Below are 23,643 nucleotides of genomic sequence, written 5' to 3'. Positions count from 1 at the left end.
AAAAGAAATCACAGAATAAAGCTTAATCTGGCTGTGTATTCCGAAAAGCCAGAAATGTTGTTAACATAATAGGAGAAACTGAAACACACACTTATGGGGATGATCCCATTATATTCACTCACTTGAGGAAAAAGTTCAATTATTCAAACAGTGTGAAAAGAAGCATTACAATCTTCAATGGGCAAGATTTACATTTTTACCAGTCAAGCAGATTGCAAAAAATTAGATTTCAACATTTCTAAAATTTTGAATATTTTCCAGATAAAGGCCTTTTCATAATACTTATTCACATAAGACCAATCCAATTAAATTTTTAAATAAAATCCAATTTGCTGTAACTTGATTGATTGGAACTATAAAGAGCTTAAAAACCCACACAGCTGGATGGCAGAAGACCAAGAACCACAACACCACCACCACCACCCCCAAAACCAAACCCCAAATGGGCACATGCTTTATTGCAACATTTGACAGCATAAAAATAAGTCAACTTGCCTGAGTATTCTTGCAGAATATATGTATACATGCACTGTACTAAAAATGCCATCATCATCAACCAGGATTCATCAGTATGCATCTGCTTATTGCCTTAGAAATCCATCAAGTAGAAAACATATCACCAGATTACCGTACACTGCAAGCCTAGTAATTGTTTATATACTTTGACAGAATTTGCTTTGTTCTCATATATCCAGATAATGGAACAAAACAAAGTCAAATAAAGGCAGTTTAGAGCAGAATGATTTGTGAATTTGGTAATAGTATACTTGGCATTTTACATGCACAATGTACATCTCCTCCTTAGTTCCACTGTCAGATATCATTGCTGCAGCACAGAGCTGGTCAAATTAATAGTTTGTAAAGAAAGTAACCCCTTTTCTGATTGCAAATTGTCCATAGGTGGCTTGGTGGGGGGGGGGAGTGTTTTGTTTTGTTTTATTAACTTATTTTAACGAACGTGTTTGTTATTTGCAACATTTGACAAGCTCTTTGTGCAAACAGATTCCAGCCTACAGTGCAGGATGATGATCATCAAAAGGATCAGATTAGATTAGAATCATTTGGAATTTTTGATGTTTGTACCCTATGATACATCATATAAACCATATAGTATTATTTCTTTTCCCTTATTGGATGTCCTAAGCATAAGGTTCCCAAACTTTGCTCCATGCTATGTTAAGCACTAATTGGTAGGCTGCAGAGATATGGCTAACTATCAGGAGCAGCATTGTCAACTATCGTAAGTCTTACGATAGTTGGCATTTTACTTAAACACCCAGCTTCTGAAAACAAGTTACTCAAGAATCTCAGCTTTCATAACAACCCTCCTCCCTCAAACACACACATGCTTTGAGTCCTCCCGGTTGTGGAGAAAAGCTTGCAAATGTGACCCATGTGGATCCTAAAGGCTTAGAAACCAGAAAGAAATGAAAAGAAACCACATTTTATGCATGTATTTGAAATTTCATGATTTTGGGGGGGAAGGGTCAATTTATTTATTTATTTTTGAACTATCTGAGGTTGGCAATACTTTGAGGTTGGCGCTGCACCTCGTTACCAGTTGAAGAAAACAAAACAGATGGAAGTGGGAGAGAAAAAAAACCAAACGAAGAGCAAAAATCAGTGTGGTTTTCTTTTTCCAAAACTGTCAAAAGCTTGATCACCCCAAAGAGAGATGAAAATATACGAATACTTTCCTAACATTTATTTCCTCCATGGAAACAATTACCATAGTTGACACAGAAGTCATCTGATGTTAAATGCGAGAAGAGATCATCTGTGCAACTGCAAAGACTAGGAGACAGCTCATGCATATGGGCAGCTACCTGAAGGAAGCCCCAAAGGAATCACTGACGATAGGGTGAGTGGTAAGAAAAGCAGTGATGAGACGGGACAATATGTTCTTGTAGCCAGGTGGAAGGCTAACAAAAGCAGGATGTATTTTAATGTACAACAGGGTTACAGTTTGTAAGTCTTCTTTAAAAACAGTGTAATTTGAGAAAGGATTTTAAGATCGGAGGGAAAAGACGTGGTTGAAATTGGCAGGTAGTTCCAAGCCTAGCAGGAAGTGGGAAAGAAGGCAAACATGGGCTTGGGAAGAAGACATAATGGAAGAGAGCATCTAAGTGAAGAAGAGTTGGAGGAGGAGAGTAAATGTGGGCCTTGAAGTGGAGCAAAAATAAGTGTCACCCACACACCTCTTCGGTATGGTGTTCTGTCCCATTTAGTGGCATCAGGCCCACTTAGAGAGAGAAAATGAGTCTGCTCTACAGCCTTAGCTAACAGCTAGGTAGCTTTTAGCTCATGCGGTAGAGGCTCATGTACTAAACTCCAGAGACCCTAGGTTCAATCCCGCCCGCTGACTACTGGGGTCTGTCAGCATTACGTAAACAGATGAGAACATCCCAAATTAGGGCCTGACCCAAAGCCCACTACAACCAACATGAGACTCTCATTTGACTTTGCTGGAGCTGAATCGAGCCCAGGTCAGTTCTATAAAGGGTTTTATTATGGTAATGAGTGGCCTCGACGCCCAGAGGTCTGTGAGAATATGGATAGAAAAGGCACTGGAATGAGGCTTCCCTTAAGGAATACTATGGAGCGCTATTTCTAAGATGAAATCTGCAATCAAACTCTGCTGCCTCTGTTTCCACAGTGTGGCTTGCTGGAGCAGCACTGAGTGATATGACATTGAGATGCTTTCTCTACCTTTCTCAATGATTCTGCAAGTAAAATAAAGGCACTAAAGGGAGAGCCACTGAATAGTTAGAAGGGATAAAAAAACAAAATGTGGACTTGGACCAGCTCATGACTTGGGCAAGTTGAAATAAATGGATTAGAAATGAATAGTTATATTTTCCCATCAAATCATAGCATGATGAAGATTGGATATTTAGAGTTAAAATATTCAAATACCAGTTGGGGACCATGGTAATATCTTGATTTCAACACTACTGGGTGATTGAATTTCAGAAATCTCTCTTTAGTTTGAAAGACTGCTAGATGCAGCAGTTAGAACAGGAATCATATTAATACCTTTCACTCCATAGGTCCCAAAGGCGATGGATTTCATGGTGGGTGGGGGAATCTAACTCTGACATGAGGGAGTTGGTCCAACATAGAACAGAATATTTCTTGCAGGACCATAATATTCCAGAGGGGAACAGACTTTTGAATACAGCATATTTAGACTAATCAGAGGGTTCTGAACCACTGAACAAAAATTACTGTCACTTTAAAGTGTAGTTCAAATCCTGAAAAAACAGCATTGTGCAATTCCACACTTCTTGTGCACCTGCAATCTCCATATTACATTTTCTCAGTTTCCTAGTAAAAAGATGGATTTTATTCCTTAACTGCCAGTCCTGCATACACCGTGAAGGAGGTAAAAGTCAAGCTAGATTCTGTTGGGCTCATGCATCATCACCAGGAATAAAGATTCTGCAAGGAAGTTGCTTACCTCAGTTATATCTCATTGTGCAACCCCATTGTCCTTAAGTTACATGCCCTGATACTCGTGAAATTCTATTGCCTTCGGTGGTGAATTGCTCAGGAGTAACAAAGTACATAGTTTGAAGACAATGGAGTTGCATAGGTGGCCCTGCAACTGGAATGTAGTTAACAATTCTGCTGATAACATTTGAACCAGAAAAGAATCCAGTTCATTTTACTCAGAGCTGTGTTGGTTCTGTGGGACAGACAATAGAAAAAAAATCAATTTACTTTTATTGAAGCTAACAGATCTAAGTCTGCTGAATATAATATCTAGTCCTTATATAGCACTTTTCATCCATATATCTCAAAACGCTTTACAAAGCAGGGTGGTATCATTATCATGGTTTTATAGATGGGGAAACTGAGGCACAGAGCAGGGAAATGATTTGCTCAAGGTCACCCAGCAGGCCGGCGGCAAAGTCAGGAATGGAACCCAAGTCTACTGAGTCCCAGTCTAGTGTTCTAAGAATAAGAGTAAGATGGTGCCTTTTGTACAGTCCCAGAGCCCTAAAATTCCACCTGTTCTGCAATAGACACACACTGTCTACAGGCTACATGGAATGGTAAGGCCCCAGATCTGTACATCATCTCTTTCTCACATTAAAAGGGTGGTTGAAACAAACCTTATTTATCATGCAGACAAGTCACACAGATTGGTGCATCAGAATTACACACACTGCATAAAAGTGTAGTATAAATATTTTATCAGCATGTGTTTAAGATGGCTGCATTACTCAAGTTTCCCAAATAAATGCCAGTCAAACCTTTATTACCACTCCAGTCGCCTACTATTCTATGTATGCCACGTACGTTTCAGAAAAACAATTTTACAAACATTCTAGAGGATTTTTTTTTAAATTGGAACTATTTTTTTGAAAATTCCATCCTATTGACAGAAGGAGGGGTAAATGTGTTTCTGGAAGGCTGTTTTTCGTTTGTTTGCTTGCTTGCTGTTTGGTTTTGTTTTTAATGGCAGCTGTTTGTAGCTGCTTAAAGATCTGAAATGTTAGAATGATTCTTGAGAGATTGACTAGTGGGCAAAGGGAAGGTGAAGAGGACAAAGATTTCATGATACGTTTATCAAATGGCCCTGAAATTTATTAATGGTTATAATCTCCACAGGCAGGGTACATATGTGTATAAAATATGTGTACTTCATATATTAGAAGGCCAGAAGGGTTGTGATCATCTAGTCTGACCTCCAAACTCAACTCTGCACAGGCCAGGACTCAAACTTGGGCTTCCCAAGTGGGAGGCAAGATTTTTACCCCTAATTTTTACCAAACCACTAATGTGATGCAATGAGCTGCAGCGATGCAAACTGTTAGGTTGATAAACTAGACAATTCTATATTATTCTAAAGCAATATTTTCTTGCAGACTTATGTGCCTGTTGTCATAACGTTCAATGGACTGACAAGGCCAAATTGGATTGGATTTTAACAATTTTCTACTGCGCTCAAGACGACAGACAAAGCAATGAACATTTGGTGCTTGAGATGTTCAATTTGCAGTTGAAGGGATGTTATTTAATTATAGGGAATATGAATAAGGGCATGATAATTAAATTATGACCTTCTTCAGGGCAGGAAATTTCATATCACAAAGGAATTCATGTTGTTACATTGTAATAAATCAAATCTATTGTGCCATTTTGAATTCAATTTGATAGCCTTTTTATTAACTCCCATACATCTCAAACCCATGAAACACAGCCAGTGGATCAGGGTGGAAGTTTTATTAAGGATAAAAAAGTCTGAATGTTATAAAACTGATTTAGATTTCTCATAAATATAATGAACTGGTTTTCCTGCTAAAACATTTACCAGAGAACTCTGCCCAGAGTAACATGTTACGCTGATAAGAAGCCCCATTTACTTCTTGACAGCATACAGTAGCAATTCCAACTTCTACATGTACTACCCTGTTGAACAAAATGATTCTGTTTAAATGTTCCATTTTGGAAGACAGAGAAAGAGAAACAGAAAGATGTGCTGGTTGTGGATTCTGCAAACAGAACAGCTAGTGACACATCCATTATACCATGCCTGACTTCATTAGTACCATGACTTCATCTGCACCATTTCCCAGGTTTCAGCTACTGCAACCGTGGACTACTGACCAGAAAGTGCATTACTATATTATTAGTATGTCCTGGGCTTTGTATCTCCATCAGTATCACATTAGTGCAGGTTAATGTTTGTGCTACAGAGGGAATAATAGAAAGACTATAGAGAAATCAGAATGGTTACTGACTTCTTTCTTGGTATGCAGGCTACTCTTTACATTAATGGAACTCCTCAGTGACAAAACTGATACTCCACTTAGGCAAAGAGTGCCAAGAAGGTAAGATGATATAACCCCAACTTGCTGACACAGATACTTCCTGCTGTTAATCACCCCATCTTTTAATGTATTAACTTATCCATCCTCACATTGGCAGGTCAGTGTGGAGCTGGCTCAACTACAGACAACTAGCATTCGCGGTGACATCCATATGGCTCATGTGCTACAGCAAAAATGCCCAGAGCCCCTCAAAAAGGGGGTTGTGAGGCTTCCCCCACGGCAATGTTACAATACTCCATACTAAGGGCTCCAAACCAAGGTAGTAGCATGATAGCACAATACAATGTTTTAGACCAGAGTTTCCCAGACCTGGGATGTCATTTGTGCAGGAAAAGCCCTTGGCGGGCCAGGCCAGTTTACCTGCCCGGTCTGCAGGTTCGGCTGATCGCGGCTCTCACTGGCCACAGTTCACTGCTCCAGGCCAATGGGGGCTGCAGGAAGCAGTGGCCAGTATGTTCCCTTGGCCCACGCTGCTTCCAGCAGCTCTCATTGCCCTGGAGCAGCGAACCGTGGTCAGTGGGAGCCCCGATCAGCCAAACCTGCAGATGCGGCAGGTAAACAAACCGGCCAGATGTAGCGTATTAAAGCGTTGTCTGTAGGAATGTGCTACTGACTACATGGAGCAGTTTAATACACTACACCTGCCCACCAGGGGCTTTCCTTACACAAGCGGCATCCCAAGTTTGGGAAACACTGTTTTAGACCATTATGGCAGTGTTGTCTGTAAAAGGATTTGTGTGCTCTAGGGGCTGGTGTTGGCTGGGGAATCCCGATGGAAGACCATGAGTAACCATCCTCGGGGAAAGTAATCATACAGGAACTCTCAACTCAATTAACCGTTCTTCATTTTAAACAACTCTGCTACAGATAGCACTAGCTATTAGTTTGAAATGAACACAGAGGTTAGTATTGCCATTTAAACCATCCCAAAAATAAACTGTCCCTGGGCTGCAGGCTTAAAATGCCAGCCACATGAGATGTTGAGCCTACACGCCTCTAGGTTATCAATTTTAATCCAGTTCAGGTTAGTGGGAACTGCAGACCAGACATTCTGCTCTTGCAAAGGGTGGCCAGAGGTGCAGAAAAACTCCACAGAGCTACCATTTCAGAGTTTCCTTTACATTGCTCTATGGGAGGGGTGGGGGGAAAAAGCTTAAAGGGAAAGTCTTTGGTTGCCAAGATGTTCAAGATTTAAAGAGGCCTGATTTTAGAAGGTGGGAGCTCAACATTTTCTGAAAATCACACTCCTTTAAGATCTAAGATTGTGCACAGCTATAAACGCAACCAAATTCACTGGTCACTTTTGAAAATTTTGGCCTGAGAGCTCTGGCAGCCAAAATTTAGGGGATCCATAGGATGTGAAGGCAGTATATCTGAAGACCAAGGGTTCCATGCCTGTCTCCTCCTTCCCATGGCAATGTGGTCACTGAAGATGCATTGCATAGGCTGCTGCAGATAGTGGGTTCCTCCAGACAACCCTTCAGATAGAGATTCCATAATGTGGTGGGAGCACACAGCAAAAAGTTAATAACATTTCTGTCATAATAATCTTTACTGCATAGAGCTGGTATGCTGATGAAATTCCAGCATATATTCCTGGATATATTTCCCTCAGCTGAAAACACAAAGTGCAGAGAAATGCTGTTACAGAAGCAATAAATAAATAAATAAATAAATAAATTTGACAACTATTTTTCCCCCCATCATTAAAAAGGGGCTTAGCCTAGGGTTATCTCAAGTTTGGGTCATCTCTTTTCTTTATCTTATTTATTCACTTTGCCTAAAGGTTTTTTTTCTATAAGGCCCCATTTCAGCAAAAATTGAAGGTCACACCTGACTTCAAACATGTGAGTAATCCCATTCACTGTCTACATACTTAAAGCTAGGCACATGTTTAAGTACGAGAGTGGGTGAGGATTTTTTTTTCTTCAATGAAAAACTGAAACTTTTGTTTTTGACCAAACTTTTCTACAATTTTTGGGGACTTTTCATTGAAAAAAAAAAGATCTTTTAGATTTTTTTTGTTCAGGTTTTTTGTTTCAACCAACTATTGAAAATTTTCACCCAACTGATCAAAACCAACAAATTTTTGCTGAAAATTGACCTTTCTTGAGGAAATATCAAAGGTATTTTCATCAAAAAAATTTCAAATGAAAAAAGTTCACCCAGTGGTATGCCATCTATGTATACAAGGCACGCATTTCATGCCCTACTAGCTATGCATTTTTCAATTGATGGCCCAAGGGAGAGATCTGGCCTGTGGGACAATTCTGTCCATTGCCCATGGAGGATGCCATTTTGTACAGTGTGACTTTGCACACACCCTATCTGTGAGGTCAAGCTGCACAGAGGATGCCATTTTGGATCACCTAAGGCATGCAAGTGAGTTGTTGCATGTCTTAATAGAGCTATCACAGCATGCCACTGAGTTCTAGTAAGTACCTTGCTGAATTGAGGCCTTAATGTTTAAAGTTTAACCATTTATGAAAAAGTAACGCTTACTAATGCTTTAATTTTTGTGTTCTTCACAACAAACAGAAGTCAGATCTTTTAGGTAGAGTAGGATGTGCTTTTGAAGGCTTTGAATGTCATTGTTTTGCCCCCTTCTCCAAGATGGAAGAAATACACTAAGGTTATTTTTCTTTATCCTCTGTTTCAGTTCATAGAATCATAGATGGATGAAAGGGACCTCAAGAGGTCATCACGTTGAGTCCTGCACCTGTGAGTCAGGATCATAGACCATCTCTGACAGGTGTTTGTCCTACCTGTTCTTAAAAACCTCCCTGGGAAGACTATTCTAGAGCTTAACTACCCATATAGTTAGAAAGTTTTCCCTAATCTCTTACCCAAATCTCCTTTACTCCAGATTAAGCCCATTACTTCTTGTCCTACCTTCAGTGGACATGGAGAACAATTGATCTCTGTCCTCTTTATGACAGCCCTGAATATATCTGGTCCTGCTCAGTCTTTTCTCAAGACTAAAATATGTCTAGTGTTTTTAAACCTTTCCTTATAGGTCAGGTTTTCTGACCTTTTATCATTTTTTGTTGCTCTCCTCTGGACTTTTACCAATCAGTCAACAATCTTCGTTAAAGTGTGGCTCCCAGAACTGGATACAGTACTCCATCTGAGGTCTCCATCATTCCAAGTAGAGTGGGACCACTACCTCCTATGTCTTACATATGACATTCCTGTTAATATACCCTGGAATATTAGCCTTTTTTGCAATTGTATCAAAGCTGGTCTTCACTATAGGGAGATTGACACTGCTGCAATCAATGCAGCAGGGGTCGATTTAGTGGGTCTAGTGAAGACCCACTAAATTGATGGCAGAGTGCTCTCCAGTCGACCCCAGACCGCCACCTCTCCAAGAAGAGTAAGGTTGACCAGAGAGCATCGCCTGTAGTTGCAGTGCAGTGAAGACACTGGGGTAAATCAACCTAAGCTATGTGGATTCCAGAATAGCATAACTTAGGTTGACATACACAAGTAGTGAAGACAAGCCCGCATTGTTGACTCATTCAGTTTGTGATTCACTAAATCCCCAGATCCCTTTCAGCACTTCTATCATGTAGCCAGTTATTCCCCATTTTATACTTGTGCATTTGATTTTTTTTCCTTCCTAAGTGCAGTGCTGACAAAACTAACAAAAGCATGATGAACTCTACTGTGATTGTCCAATGGTTGTTTCAGTAGCCTTAGTGAAATGGGTTGGTAGATTCTATCTGTTTCTAGTAGACTGGTGTCTATTCTGTCACACAAACTACCACAAAAATTGTAGCATGTGGTAGGGTCCCATGCCAGAGCACACACCCTCATATCACAGCATCGCCACAAGTACCAGGATATATCTTTGCGCCTAATAATAACGTTTTTCTGTAAGATGGGGGTGGGTCTTTATGATGTTCAGAGATGTACAGGTTATTGAAAGTTTCCTAGCTAATGAAATTATAGTTTCACAAGCCATTATGTAAAGATGATACGCAAAATCATAACAAATTACTGACAAAGTGCAATGTAGCAATAAACATGTCAACTGCGGAAATTCAAAGATGTGCTCTGAAAAGCAAATGAAAAGTCTTTTCACATAAAGAGGTCTTTGATAAACAATGAAAAGGTATTCATATTAAGAGGGTAAGATTTCTTTACAATGAAAGACTAGCAGTTCAAGAAGCAACACCACACACGGGGCCATATCCTCAGTTGAAGTACATTGACATAGCTGGCATGACACTAACATGGAGCTAAGGCTATGTCTACACTAGCACTTTTGTCAGCAAAAAACACCGCCCTGAACAACAAATTTCACCGACAAAAGCGCTGGTGTGGACAGCGCTATGTCAGCGAGAGACACTCTCCTGCCAACATTGCTACTGCTGCTCATTGGAGGTGGTTTAATTATGCCGATGGGAGAGCTCTCTCCTGCCAGCATAGAGTGGCTACATGGAGACTTTACAGTGGCACAGCTGCAGTGGTACAACTGTGCACTGTAAGGTTTGTAGTGTAGACATAGCCAGAGCACCAAGTGACCTACAAATATACTGATCTACCCTAACTGAGGATCTGCCTCTTCTAAAGCCATGGATGCAGGGCTTCCTGTGGACTGCAAAAGAGGAGAAACTCACCTATAGCTATCTAACATCTAAAAGAATTTCCAAGGATGGAGTCAAATTTTACTCCAGTGGGAGGCTGAGGGATGACTTCAGAGAGAAATTGGGGTATATGTGGTACTAGCAGGACTCTAAAGGGGTATGTGTGTGTTCTCTGTAACTGTAAATCAGCCAGGGAGCTGGAATGGGTCCACCTGGGTCTCAAGAGAACAACATTCATGTTCACATTTGAAAGCAGAGCTATCAGTGAATCGGGAGGACGTGTACTCTCATCCTTCCCAATGACCTTTAAAATGACCCAAGATACTGAATATTTTTCTTATCTTTACAAAAGTTCAGGTCCCTTTCCCTCTTTCCATTCCTAGCCTCTGTGTGAAAGAGGAAAGCACTGAGATATCCATATGGCATATGTATGTGTTGTTTGTTCATTTACGTTGCATCCTTCAGCACCAGATTGGGTCCTGTCCCTGGAGTCCTCTGCTCTCCTTCTGCACTGAACCCATCATGCCTGGTCATCTTGTTGCAGAACCAGCCCATCCCTCTCTTTCATACTTAGACTGCAAGCTTCTTGGGACAGGCACTGTCTTTTTTGTTCCGTGTTTGTACAGCACCTAGCACAATGGGGGTTTGTTCCACACCCAGGAGTCCTAGGGTAATACAAGTAATATACACACACACACACACACAATCACTGTTCTCTTGAAGTTTTAGTCAATATGTCTGTACTGAACACAAGGCTCCACACATACTGTCCTACCATTTATTGGGAACTCCAGAACTACAGCCGATATACAATAGATAAAGGAATTTTATGGGGGGGGAGGGTCTCCTGGTTTACACAATCAAAGACATCCTGCACCTTTAAGCAAAGAGTAAGACTGCTATTGAAAAAGGGAGAGAAAGGGTCTTGTAAACACTCTTTAAATGTTAATTCCAATGTTTAATTGTAGCTCACTGCGAGCCTATTAAACCCTGACTAAGTGCACCTGACAGACTGACAACAGCATAATGCTAATGCATGCCAGGGAAGAGCAGTAATTAGCTTTTTAAATGGGTGCGATTTGGGGGAAACTGCTATCAGAACAAAAGGAAACACTTCTGAATCGGGCGGGGGGAGAAATGACTTTTTTGTGGTTATCATACCTTTTAAGCCTTTGTGCAGATCTTTTCCCAGAGCACAGAAGAATACATGGGGGAGGGGGAGGTGCAGAGGAGTTTTGAAAGGCAAATGAAGCCAATGACAGAAGTGTTTTTTTTTTCCTTCTTGCATGGTGTATGGATAAAGAAAGACAAAACTAAAATTAGTCTGAGGGGGAGAGGGGGCGGGGAAGTGTTGTACTAGTTCCTAGACTTCACTTCTCAGAGATATCTGCTATCTTACTGTGAAGAGCTGGGTGTTTAGTCAGTGAATATAATCTTGTATAATTAATTCCCAATCTTACCATAAATGTTAGAGGACAGAAGAGCTCCAAACAGAGCAAGGGAGAAGTGGAATGGGTGCATACCCACACAGAGTTCATAGTGGGCAATCTCCTCTTCTGCTAGATGATGACTTTACATTTAACTGCATATGAAAATTGAAAGCTAGCACTGGCTTTACAGTGCAGCCCTGTTTACTGAATTCCAATTAAACAAAGGTCAGTTGTGTCCTCTAAGGCCTGATCTACACTTAAAAATTAGATTGACCTAGCTACATCACTCAGAGCTGCGAAAAATTTTGCACTCTGAGCACTGTAGTAGACAGACATATCCTGTGATGTAGACATGGCTAAGGATGACAGAATTCTTCCATCGAGCTAGCACTGCCTCTCAGAGAGGTGGATTAACTACGTAGATATAAAAAACCTTTTTTTTGATATAGAAAAAGTGTGTACACTGCTTTAGCATAGGCTGGCCCTTCGGGCTTTGGTGCTGTGGAGTACTGAAGCACCATAAGGGTTGAGCTTCGCTTCAGCTCTCTAGATGTTTCCAATTTCCCCATAGCCATTAATAAAAATATGTATTTACTTGAACATTAGAGCCAGGGGTGGCTCCAGGCACTAGTACACCAAACGAGTGCTTGGGGTGGCAAGCCATGGGGGGCACTCTGCCAGTCGCCGCGAGGGCGGCAGGCAGGTTGCCTTCGGCGGTATGCCTGCGGACCGTCCGCTGGTCCCGCGGCTTCAGCGGACCTCCCGCAGGCAAGCCGCCAAAGGCAGCCTGCCTGCCATGCTTGGGGTGGCAAAATACCTAGAGCCACCCCTGATTAGAGCTGGTCAACTGTCATACTGAAAACACAGCAAGCCTGGAGGGGAAGTCTGATTAGTAAATCTTTGATGAACCAGTTCTGCTGGATGCTAATATATTTGGTATGTTTATAGCTATTCACTGAATACTTTAGAGGAAAGATCTTCCAACAATTGATTGTTCTGGAGTTGTTCATTTTGATGATCTGCTATTTATGGTGATTGGTCATGTGATACCGTTCCTGCTCCTTACTGGAAGACAGGCTACATAACATGTAACAAATAATGCATTTCCAGAACAAATGACAGACTTTTGACACCTGTGAATGCAGCAGGCTGCCTAGTTCTAGAATCCTGTGGAAGGTTACAACTCTTCTGCTGAGGAAACATGGGCAGAGCCAGAGGGAATTTTTCAGGCAACAACCTTAGAAACAACAAAGCTTAGGAATGAGCTTAGGCAGAAGTCTGTTTGTTATTTAAGTCTACAAACAAGGAAAACTCTAGGAATACTGCAAGTTTGGACTATGTTCAGGGACTATATACTGCTTGGAGCAAGTTGGGAATGCCATCTGCTTCAGTTATAACTAATATTTTATGAAGTCCCAGGGGCATGTGTGTGAATAATGGAATAGGATGAGCCCTTAAATAGGAATGAATGGATGTCATGCTTCTTATACACTAATATTTCCACATATTTGTTTTATTACTAGGCGGCTAACTTCACTGTACACTTAGAGTCCTACTCAATATAAGTCAGAAGGATCCCAAATTCTTTACTTTGCCAATTTCAATTTTGATTACTGTACTTAAACCACTTAAAAACTAATTTGATGCTAACTTTTTGCATTTCACACATCTGGGACAGAACAGCGACTAAAATGGGTTTCACTTTCTGCTTCTAGTTTCAGTTTTTGGTTCACATGCACTAGTACAAGACTGCTGTGTTCAGCCTCCCAAAACTTCAGGGAATATTTACATTAAAAATCATCATATTTTGTTTTGAAATGTTTAATTTCATTAGGTTTGTTAAAACAGTTCTTTTGCAAAGCGGAAATGTTAGTGCGCTTGAGTACATCCCTTTAACTGCTATTGAGTTAAGGGTTGTAAATAGCAGAGCAGTGTACAATACATCAGGTTACTTAAGAGTTACTGCTCTTGTAGAGCACAATTCCCTCTCAGGCCCTCAGATTAAGAACCATAACCACAGTAATTAGCAGCCATTTTTGTTGTAGAGCTTTTTGTGCACCTGGCAAGAGTGCTGTTACTCTAAATGGCTGCCCCAGGGAAGGGGAAAATCTGAGAATTGAAGTGATCCAGTACTAGCAGCACAAGCTGTTCAATCATTGGCTGAACACCTGCTCTTTGTTGTAGGTGACCTTGCAATGTTGTGGTGTGTGACCCTGAATGACAAATGCCATCTGGTGGTGCTGAGGGGAATGCAAAATATTGAAAATAGGAGGGGGGACAACAAAAGTGTCTGTGAGGGGAGAGAATAATCAGTCATCCTGCTCTTTGCTCATAAAAGGCTCCTGAGGGTTGCTTTTTTTCTGGATTTCCCATCAACCCCAATATCTTATTTGTCATATTGATTTATTTATTTGTGGAGCAAAATTCCCTACCAAAACAACAGGATGTTAGCTTGCAATCTATTATGTTTATCATCTGCAGTTTTGGTTGCCAAGAGTAATGGTGGTAGGCTATTCAAAGCTATTTTATATCTGGATGTATACCCCTATGTATTACACATTCACTCATGAATTGTAACAGCTCTTAATGTTTCTGTGGGTCAGCACATCTCTCAGTACAATCAATTACTGTAAGTAAGAGTCTAAATCAATTAAGTTGTCTGTTTTCGCTGTTGTAAAGAGATTTGTGATAAAAATGATCCTGTTGTTCTCAGTTTGTGTCTTTAGTGACCCACCAACATTTGGAAGCACTTGTTCACAAGCTGCCTTTGTTCCTGGATCGTTTCCATCATCTGTTTCCCCACCTGGGATCTGTGGTGATTCACATGATTATGCCAGCTTCCTCACTGTGATACCATGTGTCTGAATGGGAGGCAGTCATTCTCCGTGTGGCTTGTCCTGTGGATTTTCTCACACCTAATTCATTTCATCACCTGAGCCATAGTGTAAATGGGGGAGGAGATTTGGAGTAGGGAGAACTATAGGTCACCAGCTGTTGTTGGAAGTCACTTGCTGTCCTAAGAAAGGGCACCTCCAATTAGCTCTCAATTTCCCACAAGGCAATGACTTGAAGTATGTCACAGCCCTGATGCCTGTAAGGAGAGGAATCTGCCACTCCCTCTTTATTCCTATCATTTCTCCTCACTATTCCAATAATTATCCCTGGAATACTTAGCATCTGACATATAGTTGGAAGAGCAAGCAACCAGCCTTTATCAATGCTTCTATTTGTCCCACCTCATAGATCAGCCAGCGGAGGGCACTTGAGACCACACCAAGTTAGTTACCACAACAGACATACAGTTTCTTCTAGGGGAGTAAGCACAAGTCCCAACCAACCCACATCAATATGTTGTACTCCCACTCAGGACACCAAACTGCATTGTATTGTTTGTTATCCATTCATTTTGTCACAAGAAGAAAAAACAAGGGTCTGAACACTCTTAAAGATTCCCCTGCACTTTTCACAAAAGCAGTAAAGTTTTGTGCATTTGAAATTTCAGGCAAATGTGTCACAAGGATCATCTGTGAGAACAAGGAAATAGTAAAGTCCTATCACAGACGTACCATACACAGACAATGAAAGAGGGCAGCAGCTAGTAGATCTCTACCCTGCATGGGAGCAGACCGTAGTCCAAAAGAGACCAGCCCCTCTTTTTCATTTTCTATTTTACTTTCCTCTTTGCTATACCGACTGGAAGGGAAAACAGCCACTGAAATCTAGCCAAAATTATCAGGCCAATAAAGGAAATGCACCGAGGACCCCTACAGCCATTCAAAATAACATTTGTAAAATCATGTAAGGACCACTTATTGCACATTTTCTCATTCACTGGTACAGCTGCCGCAGGCACTTCAAGAAGCAATTCAAACCAAACTCATTTCTGAGGTTGAAGAAAGTTTGGTAGATGTCTTTAAAAACAAACAAACAACAAACAATATTTGTGCACCTAACCCTGGTTAGTTTCATGCTGAAGTGAAAATACCACAAGAAAAGCTATTCTCACAACATGTCTGATTAGGCTGACAGAGTTGGAATAAGAACAAACAAATGGAAACCAGATCCACCAAAATAAATCAGCACCCTATATAGAAGCTTCCCTTCAGTCCCGCTACCCCATATGATTCTGTGTCTTCCACCTACTGTTCCTTAAACAGACAATGCCTTCTTTTTTCATTGCTCTGGATAAATCCTTCCTCTCTGTTACCCCCTACACTTCACCTAAACTCCATCTTTCTCTCCTAGCTGCAGACAGACCCTTGGTGCCAGATGTTCTACTCATTCACACCTGCACAACATAACTGGCTTTAATGAAGTTGCAAAGGAGTAACTGAGGACACACACTGGTCCTTGGATTCTCAATGGCTCACTGCTCTGTCCAGACCCCCTCTAACCAATAGGCCCCAATTCAAAGGATCCTTCATCCAATAGTGAGATGTAATTAATTTTTTCTGAGAGAGCTTGTTCTCTTGCTGTTTCTAGACAAAAAAGGCTCACAGATAAGAATTTTAGAAGTCTATTCCTCCCAAACTGACAAACGTTCCTCCACCACTGTGAATGATAAAATGGGTTAGATTCTTCGTTCAGAGATCCTCGTGAAAGACAGGTAAGGTAAGGGCAAGAGGGAAGAGAGAGAGGAAAGAAGGAAGAAAACAGAACACATTCTAAATGTTATATTTGATATAAAAATTTTAAAACCCTTAAGTCAACCATGAAATTAGTGATTGAACAACAATCTGTGCTCTTCAAAAACTGAAATTGCTACTGCAAAAACTCCCATTTACAAAAATCAATATCCCCACATAAAGATTACTCAAATTCCTCCAAGGATATGTTTTTTTTTAAGCTGCTACAGATACTATTCTCATTAAAATAAAATAAACAGAATGCATTCTACAGTGAAGGCTTAAAGGTTATTCAATCTCTTCTTGCTAGAGAATTCTGGCTCTGTGTGTCCAAATAAATAGCCCCTAAGGATGGCTTTCCAATTTTAATTCTGGAAAGTGTTTATCTCCTACCATGTCTTCCTCAGAACACGTACAGAGCTCAGCATTTTAAAGAACGGAACAGTGTGAAAGGGGCACACAGATGAAGCAGTGATAATTTACTTTTATGTGAAAGACATTTTTCTGAACAGCACATGGCCAAGTGTATTATTATTCTCTGGTAGCAACTGATTCAATAATTGACTACCTTGTATCCAGTTTTGGGGGAGGTGTCTCATGGGATACTATAATAAGGTTTAAGGTTTTTAAAAACATCTCAATAATGATCTAATGTGTTAATGAAATTTGCAGACAGTACTAAATAGGGAGGAGTTATGAACATCATTTACAATGGAGAATTATTATAAAGAAATGCAGAGAGATTAATGGGCAGAAAATGACAAATTTCAGTTTAGAAAAATACAAGTAAACACATTTAGAGAATACAAGAACATAAAAATGGCCATACTGGATCAGACAGTGGTCAATCTAGCTCAGTAACCTGTCTTCTGACAGTGGCCAATGCCAGATGCTTTAGAAGGCATCATTGTGGGTCACAACTGAGAATACCAAATTTGGGACAAGCTGCTGGGGAAAAGGGCAGATAAACCAAACCAACAACAAAAGTAAATTTCTATCTTACCCACTAGCTAACTAGAAGTCAGAAATGCAGCCTCCTGAGGTATTGCAGTGCTGGATCCAACACCCAGACACTAGATTTAATGATGAGTGGTTATTTAAAACCAATTTAATGAAACAAAAGGGTATTTTCTGCTCCCAAAGGACCAGCCACACACTCAGGTCAAAATATAACTCAGATCTTATCCAATAATCACACTGTTGCCAATCCTTTGGAATCAAATATCTAAAAGTTTATTTATAAAAGAAAGAAAGGTGAGTTAAAATTGGCTAAAGGAATCAAATACATACAATAAATGCAAAGTTTTTGTATCAAGCTTATAGAAGTGATGTTAAGTCTCTGGTTGCTTCCAAATTATTGGGAGGTCCTCAGTCCCTTGGTTAGAATGCTCTCACTAGTATAAGTTCATAGTCCAGAGGTTTGAGCCGGAAAAAGGCAAAATGGAGAGGTTTCCAGGGCCTTTTATAGCCCCTGCCAAGTGAAGAGTAACCCATTATTCTCACTGTGGAAAATTACAGAGAACAAGATGGTATTTGGAGTCACATGCCCATGGATGCTTTGCTTAGTCATAGTAGAAGCCATCGTCCATACTCTAGTTAGAACGGTCACAGGAAAGTCCATCCAGTGTAGATAGGTTTCTCCCATGGTCCATTGTGAGTTAAGTGTTCCTTGATGAGCCATTTAACTTGAATAGCCCCTTTAAGATGTGCAGGCTAAATACCTTGTGGGTGTTACTACAGGAGCGAACATTTGAAATCCAAGTATAGAGCCAATACTCATAACTTCAAAAACAAAAGTGATACATGCATACAAATAGCATAGTCATATTCAGCAAATCATAACCTTTCCATAGACACCTTACTTGACACTTTGTATAAGATTTGTTTCAATTATACAACAGTGGTAGCGACAATGATCTACATGGTCATTTTAATCAGATAACATCACAGAAGGAATTAACAGAACAGGGCACTTATTGAATGATCCATCCACTGTCATCCAGTCCCAGCATCTGGCAGGTAGAGGCTTATGGACACCCAGAGCATGGGGCTGCATCTCTGACCATCTTGGTTAATCTTGACTTATCCTCCATGAATTTATCTAGTTCTTTTTTGAACCCTGTTATAGTCTTGATCTTCACAACATCCTCTGGCAAAGAGTTCCACAGGTTGACTGTGTGCTGTGTGAAGTACTTCCTTGTGTTGTTTTAAGCCTGCTGCCTATTAATTTCATTGGGTAACCCTTGGTTCTTATGTTATGTGAAGGGGTAAATAACACTTCCTTATTCACTTTCTACACACCAGTCATGATTTTATAGACCTCTATCATATTCCCTCTTAATCATCTCTTTTCCAAGCTGAACAGTCTGTCTTTTTAATCTCTCCCCTCATATGGAAGTTGCTCCATACCCCTAATAATTTTTGTTGCCCTGCTTTGTACCTTTCCTAATTCTAGTATATATATTTTTAAGATAGAGCAACCAAAAGGACACACAATGTTCAAGGTGTGGGCGTGCCATGTTTTATATAGTGACATTATGATATTTACTATCTTATTATCTATCCCTTTCCTAATGGGTCCGACACATTCTGTTCATTTTTTTTTTTACTGCCACTGCACATTGAGCAAATGTTTTTAGAGAACTATACACAATGACTCTAAGATCTCTTTCTTGAGTAGGAATAGCTAACATAGACCCCATCATTTTGTATATATAGTTGGGATTAAGTTTTCCAGTGTGCATTACTTTGCATTTATCACCACTGAATTTCATCTGCCATTTTATTGCCCAGTCACTCATTTTTGGGAGAACTCTTTTATAACTCTTTGCAGTCTGCTGCAGACTTAACTATCTTGAGTAATTTTGTATTATGTGTAAACTTTGCCACCTCACTGTTTACCTCTTTCTCTAGATCATTTATGAATATATTGAACAGCACAGATCAAAGTACAGATCGTTGGGGGACACTGCTATTTAGGTCTCTCCATTCTGAAAATTGACCTTTTATTCTCGCCTTTTTGTTTCCTGTCTTAAATAGTTACTGATCCATGAGAGGGCATTCCCTCTTATCTGACGACTGTTTACTTTGCTAAACAGCCTTTGGCCAGGGACCTTGTCAAAGGCTTTCTGGAAATCTAAATACACTATATCTACTGCATCACTCTTGTCCATGCGTTTACTGACCCCTTTATAATTCAACACATGACTGGCTACTATCTGGGTGTGAGAAACCTGAGAAGTAGTAACAGTGAAAGAACAAGGAATAATAGATGCTAATATATTATGGCAGTAAAATAAAAGGGGAAAAAGCTAGTGCAGTTGTGGAATGACCATGGAGCCCAGAGATTATAACCCCCTCATCCTTTGTACAGTTTCTGGGGTGGTCACACTAAGAAGAGTGGGCTCAGTGCTGGGTAACACTTAGCTACGAGAGTGACCAATTAGAGCAAGGTAGGAAAAGAACAGCAGAGCAGACTACGATGATTGAAGGATTGATTTATGTGGGAAGATTTATAGAGTTAAGTATTCATAATATGGCTAACTGACAAACTAGGGTGGGAGGAGCAGATTTAACAGCCCGCAAATATCTAAAGGATATTAACACTATGAAGAGAAAGACAACTTACTTAGGTCTGAGTCCATCAAAGTACATAAACCCACACTAAATGCTTAAGTGCCTTCTAAATCATAGCCTTCATGTGATACTTGGGGATATAACTAAGAGTTACCAGATAATGAGGCTCAGTATCAGGCAAGTCTTCCAAACAGTAAGTTGTATGAAGCTGTGCAATAGTCTCCCAAGTAATGTGATGGAGTCTGTTTGCATAGGACTTTTAAAACTAGACTGGACAAAAAACCATTAGCAAATACACAATATGAAGAATCCCATAGTGGCTTGCACAGAATCTGTAATTCTTTAAGATACGTTATCTAACAATTGTAAATTACAATACACCAGTTCCACTGCCACTGTACTACATGTAAGGATCAATTAAGATGAACTCCCACCCAACGTTTGAACCTTACGGATGGATTCATATGATGGCGATGGTTTCCCAAGTAAGCCAAATAGACAGAAGCAAAATACAACAGATGTTTGCCAAGTCAGGACACTCAAGTTATTATTAGCTCTAATTAGCGTTTCTGCAAACTATAATATTCTTAAAACTGCAGCTGACAGTCCCTGAAAAAGGCATGAGATTATTTCCTGACTTTGAAAACATGAAAGAAAAATCAAAGAAACTTCCAATCTGTTCTGAACAAGGGAATGACCCAGTTATCTGTGCAAGTTGAGGGGCAAATGCATCAGCAGCAACTGAAAAGCAAGTTTTAATTTATAGATACAAATGGTCATTACAGCGATGAACAAATCCAGCTGTACTGTGCATGAACTTGATTATGAGCAAAGGAAAAGAATGAAAATGAGGTGAGGAAAGGGGAGGAAAAGAATCACTGATGTGATGGCACAGAATATCTTCAATCATTACTGTGGATTCATTACAATCAGAAAACCACTTGCATATTCTAATTAGGTTGATCCCTGTTTTGCTTATCTGAAGTTGCTCTTCCATATTTAAAATATGTTTTTTTAATATATGCACTGATGTTAAGTGCCCCTTTGGAAGCAAGAAAGGGAAATATTTTCTCAGCCTTCGTCTACACTATGAGTTTAGGTTGAATTTAGCAGTATTACATCGATTTAACCCTGCACCCGTCCACACGACAAAGCCATTTTTGTCGACTTAAAGGGCTCTTAAAATCAGTTTCGGTACTCCTCCCAGACAAGGAGATTAGCTCTGAAATCGACCTTGCTGGGTTGAATTTGGGGTAGCGTGGACGCAATTTGACGGTATTGGCCTTCGGGAGCTATCCTATAGTACTCCATTGTGACCGCTCTGAACATCACTCTCATCTCAGATATACTAGCTAGGTAGACAGGAAAAGCTCTACAAACTTTTGAATTTCATTTCCTGTTTGGCCAGCGTGGAGAGCTCATCAGCACAGGTGACCATGCAGAGCTCATCGGCACAGGTGACCAGGCAGTCCCAGCATTGCAAAAGAGCTCCAGCATGGACTGAACAGGAGGTACTGGATCTGATCGCTGTTTGGGGAGAGAAATCCATGCTATCAGATCTCTGTTCCAAAAGATGAAATGCCCAAATATTTGAAAAAATCTCAAAGGGCATGAAAGGCAGAAGCTATAACAGGGATCCGCAGTAGTGCCAGGTGAAACTTAAGGAGCTCAGGTAAACCTATCAAAGAACCAGAGAGGCAAACAGCTGCTCCAGGTCAGAGTCCCAGACATGCCGCTTCTATGATAAGCTGCATGCCATTCTAGGGTAGCCCCTACAACTACCCCACCCCTGTGCGTGGACTCCATCAATGGATTCTCATGCAACAGGGATGCAGATTTTGGGGATGAGGAAGATGATGATGAGGACGATGTTGAAGATAGTGCACAGGATGCAAGTGGAGAGAAAGTTTTCTCCAATAGCCAGGAACTGTTTATCATTCTGGACCCAGTACCCTCCCAACCCCCCCCAAGGTGGGCTCATGGACCTTAAAGGTGGAGAAGGGACCTCTGGTGAGTGTACCTTTGTAAATATTGTACAAGATTTAAAAGCAAGCGTGTTTAATGATTAATTTTCCCTGAAGACTTGGGATGCATTCATGGCCATTACAGCTACTGGAAGAGTCTAACAACATGTATGAGGATGGAACGTAAATCCTCCAGGAACAAGCTCCCCTGGATGTACTCCTAAAGCCTTTGCAAAAGGTTTCTGGGGAGGGCAGCCTTATTCTGTCGTCCATGGTAGGACACTTTGTTACGCTAGCCCAGTAGCACGTAGTCTGAAATCACTGCATAACAAAGCATGGCAGCATATGGTCCCAGTGTTTGCTGGCATTCAAGCAACATCCGTTCTTTATCTCTCTGTGTTATCCTCAGGATAGTGATATCATTCATGGTCACCTGGTTGAAATAGGGGAATTTTATTAAGGGGACATTCAGAGGTGGCCGTTCCTGCTGGGCTGTTTGCCTGTGGCTGAACAGAAATCATCCCCACTGTTAGCCACACGGTGGGGGGGAGGGGTGAAGCGATCATCCCAGAGAACAGGGTGTGTGTTGGGGGGGGGTAGTTGGGTTTGTGCTACACATTAACCTGAAAACCACAGCTTTTCCTTTTAAATGGCCAAGCCATTTTAAATGGCCAACCCAACGGGTGCTTGGTATGGGAAATGAGGGCGCTGCTGTTTGAAACCATGTAATGTTAACAGTTTGGTTCACTGAGAAAGAGTCTACCCATTGTTCTCTAAAATGTGTCTTTTTAAATACTTACTACTCTCCCTTTTTTTCCTCCTGCAGCTGCAAATGTTTCAACGCTCCCCGTATCATTTGCATCCCAGAGGTTAAAGAAGATTAGAAGGGGGAAAAAAAAGCACTTGCAATGAAATATTCTCTGAGCTCATGCAGTCCTCCCACACTGAAAAAGCCCAGCAGAATGCATGGAGGCAGACACTGTCAGAGTGCAGGAAAACACTAAATGAACACGAGGACATGTGGCGGGATTAAGATGATAGGTGGCGTCAGCGTGATGAGAGGAGGCAGGATGCAATGCTGAGGCTACTAGAAGATCAAATTGATATTCTCCGGCATATTGCTGAGGTGCAGGAAAGGCAGCAGGAGCACAGACCACCACTGCAGCCCCTGTGTAATGAACCATCCTCCTCTCCAAGTTCCATAGCCTCCTCACCCAGACACCCAAGAACACGGTGTGGGGGGGGCCCTCTAGGAACCCAGCCACTCCACCCCAGAGGACTGCCCAAGCAACAAAAGGCTGGCATTCAATAAATTTAGAAGTTTAGGGTGACCAAGTCCTTCCCTCCTTCATAGGGCCGGCTCGAGGGTTTTTGCCACCCCAAGCAGCGCCAAAAAATAAAACTAAAAAAAAAATCACGATCTGCAGCACTACCGCCACTGCTTCATTATTCAGCAGCAATTCTGCAGCAGGTCCTTCACTCTGAGAGCGAGTGAGGGACCCACTGCCACCAAAGAGTCAGACGTGCCGCCCCTCTCCATTGGCTGCCCCAAGCTGAGCTGGTGCCTGGAGCTGGCCCTGATACTTCACCACTCCACCTGGTGCTTCCTTCCTCCT

General features: G+C 41.0%; 1 protein-coding gene and 1 long non-coding RNA gene across 2 annotated transcripts in view; one reads left to right on the top strand and one right to left on the bottom strand.

Annotated features, from left to right (window-relative positions):
- LOC127054462 (pulmonary surfactant-associated protein D-like) overlaps positions 1-23,643 on the bottom strand; it is a 216,345-nt gene that overhangs the window by 145,504 nt on the left and 47,198 nt on the right. The window lies entirely within an intron of this gene.
- LOC127054471 (uncharacterized) lies at positions 1,787-22,918 on the top strand. Its single transcript, XR_007775258.1, has 3 exons — positions 1,787-1,861; positions 5,769-5,840; positions 22,854-22,918. It is a non-coding gene; the product is annotated as an uncharacterized LOC127054471 (long non-coding RNA).

Source organism: Gopherus flavomarginatus, chromosome 6, assembly GCF_025201925.1.
Source record: "Gopherus flavomarginatus isolate rGopFla2 chromosome 6, rGopFla2.mat.asm, whole genome shotgun sequence".
NCBI lineage: Eukaryota > Metazoa > Chordata > Testudines > Testudinidae > Gopherus > Gopherus flavomarginatus.
Note: the sequence above shows the minus strand (reverse complement) of the source record. Positions and strands in the feature narration are given on the sequence as shown.